Source organism: Pinus tabuliformis, chromosome 6 (genome assembly GCF_031772625.1).
Source record: "Pinus tabuliformis cultivar Carrire ecotype Pingquan chromosome 6, CPIR1, whole genome shotgun sequence".
Taxonomy (NCBI): domain Eukaryota; kingdom Viridiplantae; phylum Streptophyta; class Pinopsida; order Pinales; family Pinaceae; genus Pinus; species Pinus tabuliformis.
The window spans coordinates 1,699,473,497-1,699,479,054 of NC_142292.1; positions in this window are offsets into that span (position 1 = coordinate 1,699,473,497).

Below are 5,558 nucleotides of genomic sequence, written 5' to 3' on the forward strand. Positions count from 1 at the left end.
GCCCCCTAGCATTTTGAGTTTTGGGTCATTTGACCGATTTTGTCCTGGTTACAGAACATTATGTATGAACCATAAACAGTTATATATATATATATATTTCGGAGCTTTATTTTGGTTGAGTTATTTGATCTTGATGCAAATATTTGATGAAATGCTTCTTTTATAAATGTTGCAAATGTCTATCTAACACATAATTTTCCAATGATTCTATTAATGTGTTTAAGTTTCTGGAAATATGTTGATATTGAATAGAATCAAACTGCCTTTCCAAAATCTTGACCCTTAGGAACATGCGATAGATAGCTGGATTATGTATGGAGTAGATACCAGTGAGTTGTAGGATGACGAGTTGTGAGTCTATCCTGACGACTAGTCGGTGTATGCCACACATAATGGCATCAGATAGGAGCTCTATCAACGTGATTTATTCAGCAATATTGTTTGTTGACCGACCAATACATACCCCTCTGAAACTCACTAACTCGTCGCTTGGATCGAAAATGGCCCTGGCCGCAGAAGATAGGTTCCGCGAACTACGACTCACTCCGTCGGCATATCCAACAAATGATTCCAACAGGTCTGACATCTGCAACAAATGTAAAAGTGGATAACTTAATCAAAACAATTACCCTTAGCGAAAACAAAAATGTAACAAAAGCATAGGGGTTACTATCTTGAGTCAAGCATAGTAACGCTTAAGGTACAACCCGTTGCGAGGTTGCACCAGTGGAATCCCATCATAATCTACTTACTCGTAGGCTCCTTTTGCTAATACACGTTTAAAAATATAGGGGCCCATCCATAAGGATTTGAACTTACCTGCTCCCAATTTGTCGGATTCCTGATCGTAAAGTAAGACCAGGTCACCTTCTGAAAAGACACGAGGTTTGACATTTTTGTCGAACGGTGCCTTGAGTCATTTCTTATGGGCTTCGTTAGCCAGAGCGGCATCACGACAGGTTTCATCCAATTGGATTAGTTCCAAGAAACGAGCCTCTTCTTCAAAAGTTCCAGGGAGAAGGTCGACTGCGAGTTTGAGGGATGAGTTTTCACACTGAACTAGTAAGATTGCTTCCACGCCATACACCAATTAAAAGGGTGTAAACCCGGTTGCATTCCTCACTGATGTCTGGTATGCCCACAAGGCTGAATACAGGATCAGGTGCCAACTCCTTTTGTGGACTCCAATCATCCTTTGCAGCATCTGCTTCAGGACCTTGTTGATTTCCTCAACTTGTCCGTTTGCCTGCGGAAAATACGGAGTAGAGATGTCGTGGGACAGCCCTAACTTGGCAGCCAATTCAACCATCATGTGATTGTGAAAATGTGATCCATGATCTATGACTATGGCCTGTGGAACGTTGAATCTGGAGACTACATGATTGAAAAAGAAGAGGGCAGCCGTTTCGCCGTTGTTGTTTAATGTAGGCATCGCCTCGGCCCATTTGGTAAAATAGTCTACTGCGACTATGATATACCCATGCCCCCCGGCCGAGGTGGGGTTACATGTCATGAAATCTATGCCCCATTTGGAAAATGGCCCAACAGCAACTATTGGTTGCAGAGGTGTGGGTGGTATTCTGGTTTTTCGATCAAAGATTTGACATGCATGGAAACTTCTGACTGTGGTTATGCAATCTTTAAACATTGTTGCCTAGAAGTATCCTGCTCGTAAAATATTTTGCACCATAGCGTAACCAGATTGATGCCCTCCACACGCGCCTGAATGGCAATCATTTAGGACTTTTTCAGCCTCCTCGTGGGTGAGGCACCTCCTCAGAACTGTATTGACACCACGATGGTAAAGTGTATCACCGACGATCATGTAGTCTTTTGCTTGGTATCATATGGGTTTGGAGATAGATTATTATGTCTCCATACCACGGATTGCTTGAAGATATCAGAAACAAAGATTCGTCCACGATTGTTTCTTCTGATGTCACATCGTTGGACGACGATGGGAAATCGCATAGTAACTCCGCAAAAACTAGGGATTTCTTTGATTTGGATTTTATAAATTCCAGATCAAACTCTTGTAGAATTGCTATCCATTTTGAATATTTCCCCCCAGCAACTGTCGCGACAATATATAAGTCATGGGGTTGCAATCTAACAGAATGGTAGTTTTTAGAAAGATGATATAGTGTCGAAATATTTGTATCACTTGAACAGCTGCGAGGGCTAGCTTTTCAACGTAGGAGTACTTTCTTTCTGTATCATTTAAGTTTCTAGTTAAATAATATATAGGATGTTCAATTCCATTGTCTTCTTGAACTAAAACCATTGCGATGGTTGTATCCGCTGCAGCTAGATATAGGTTAAAGTCTTTTGGATAATCAGGAGTGTACATTAATGATGCTTTTATTAGGGATTCTTTTAAATCATCAAAGGAAGCTTGCACGACCTGATCCCACACGAAGGGTACTTCTTTTTCAATAGACGAGTATAACCTTTAGCAAGTTCGGCGTAATTTGGAATGAACCTCCTCAGAAAGTTTGCTTTCCCTTGGAGTTTCTGAATCTGAAGCAAATTTGAAGGTGGAGGAAAATTAATGATTGCCTCAAACTTACATGGGTCGAGACGAATCTCGTCCTTTGAGACCGCAAAGCCAAGTAAACGACCAGAACTGACACAGAATACACATTTGTGTGGATTGAGTCGTATCTTGTAGTGTTCGCAATGTAGAAATATCGCTCTCAAATGTTGCGGATGATCGGTTGGTTTTCGCGAATGAGCCGGAAGATCGTCAAGATATGGTTGAATGGTGTTTTTGGTGTCATGTAAGGCATAATTCATTTCCCTCTGGAATGTTTCCCCTGTGTTCTTTAAACCAAAGGGTAGCTTGCGATATGCAAATGTGCCCCATGGACAAATAAATGTGGTCTTTGACTGGTCCTGTGGGTGGATATTTATTTGATTATACCCGGAAAATCCATCCATAAATGAGAAGATTTCACATCGGCGCATTCATCAATTATCTGGTCAATGAAGGGTGTAGGGTGGTTGTCTTTTGGACAAGCTTGATTTACATCCCTATAATCGAAACACACTCTAATCGTTCCTTGTTTTTTCATTACAGGAACAATATTTGATACCCAATCAGTTAGAGGAACCGGGTAAATAAAACCAGCATGGAGAATTTTTTCAACTTCTGCCTTGATGGCAGCGGCTTTCTTGGGGTGCACCTTCCATAGCTGCTGTCGTACCAGTTTGACATCTGGATACATCTTAATTTCGTGTTCAACTATGTTCGAGTCAATGCCTGGCATTTCATCATACGACCAAGCAAAGACATCTCTGAATTTGTGAAAAAGAGTGTTATATATTTCCAGTCTTGAAGGAGAACAAGATTTGCCGACATGAATATTCTCTACAACATCTGTTTTGGTCGAGATATTTATGGCGATAGTCTCTTCAATATTGGACAAGTTTCGCTCGGAATCCACCGTGTTTACAGTATTTGATAGAAAATCAAAAACTGAGGGATGATGAAGGTCACTAGGAGTATCTTCTTTGTAATCCAGAAGATGGGAACGATGGTGGTAATCTTCCCATGGTGCCCCGTCAATCATCATTGACTGAACAATTCCTTCGTCTGTATAATGTACTTGCGACCAAGGATCTGAAGGGGTACCATATTCCTTAGACCTATCTATCCAAACGCTTGATGAGCGTTGATTTGGGTTTGCCTCCCATGCCAGAAACATTGATTGCTACAAGATTTCTATTGGGCTTGGAGGCAATACCTACAGATGATCCATGTTAATATCATTTTCAGAGATCTTTTGAATAGAAGATATCATATTGCAGGTTCCCACTGTTGCCACTTCCGCTAGATTTATTGGAGGTGGTAGGGCAAAAGTCCCCATTAATATAGGGTCTTTTAGTAGGCCTACTCCGATATTTTGAAGCAAGTGAGGGCTTCCGTGGATCATCGGAATGCTTCCCGTAACTTGTGAACTGTTGGGGAGAAATGTCTGTTGGTCGACGATTGTAATTCCTCCTTGAAAGGGAAATGCAATCTTCCTGAAATAGGTCGACACAACGGCTGCCATAGCATATATCCAGGGCCTTCCCAGTAGTATGTTGTAATCGAGGATTCCATCAATTACTTCAACATCTATTTCTAATGTTTTTCCCCCCAGTTCAACTTGCAAGTTACTTAAAATCCCATATGGGGTGTATGTTCATCCATCAAATGCTTTTAATGTTGTCGAAGATCGTGACAAGGGTGGAGATCCTAAAGTTTTCCAGCAACTGATCGACATAATACATGTAGATGACCCCTCATCAATAATTGCTCGATGAACAGTTTTGTTGAGGGCTTTCACTTGAATGAGGAAAGCTAGTTGAGGTAGTAACTGAGGGTCATATCCTTTGTGATTAAAGGACACAATATTGGAATCTGTTGGGTCAATCCCACCTATTGCTGATAATAAAGCCTGATTTTGGGAGGGGCAATTTTGTAGTACCTCAAGTGTCGACATAGCGGATGGTGATTGGGCCAAATCTTCCACTATATTATAATACTTTGCTGCTCTGGCACGAGGATTAAATGTCGATTTGTGTACCACTCCCTTTGGCGGCTTTATCGTTAGTTCAGGAATTATGGGTGGCACAACTTCGGTCGAAGTTGTTGTCGAACTACTGGGTTAATCATTAGCCGTGTTGTCCGACAGCTGTGGATTCCCGTAATATTTATTCCTTGTCGATATCAAAGCATCGTTTTGCTGCTTTGAAACTGACAACATCAGCACTTGGGACGGGGAAGCATTGTCACTAGCAACCAGATTTGTTCCTGGATTTGGAAACGGATCAGTCAATACTGCCAAGGTTTTTGAATTCTTGAAGAATTTTCTAAGCTCAGCTTTATACGGACACTCTCTTGTCCAATGATCCTCATCACATATTAGGCATGGAATTTTTGGTTTCCTATCTCCAGAAGGGTTTGTAGAAGATTTTTCAGGGGACAACTCCTCCTGTTTTTCTTCTTCCCTTTCTTTTTCTTCTTGCCTCCTTGTTGCTTGGTTTCTTTGCCTTTGTCAGTCAACATGGAATTTACTTCCAAGGCGAGAAGTTCTTCATTTGCATTTTGACATGAAACCGTATGGGATTTCTTCGACTTAGCCTTTGCGGTTTTTGTGTTGGTTGTTCCTATCACACCGTCCCCGACATGAGAGTCTTTGTTTGATTTAGGAGATGGAGGAACGGAAAATTCCAGTCTAGGAGCATCAGGGATTTTATCGTAGAGCTTGCCAGACTGAGTATAGATCAAGTCTAGATATTGCGCACGAGCAATTACTTGCTCTTCAGTGACGACCCTTCCCTTTGCCACATCTTCCGTAATAGAAGGTAACAGTGACTTAATAAACCATTCAACCAATAGCTGATCAAGAACATATGTTTTTACCATTCTACGACGACGTCGCCACTCATGAATATGATCGGATATATGAGTAGCCGTCGTTTGCTTGAAATTGGTAAGAAGCTTTGTTCCCGTTTCGTACCTTATGGGTATTTGAAAATGGTTTAAAAAGGTTGTGGCTAGGGCAGTGAAG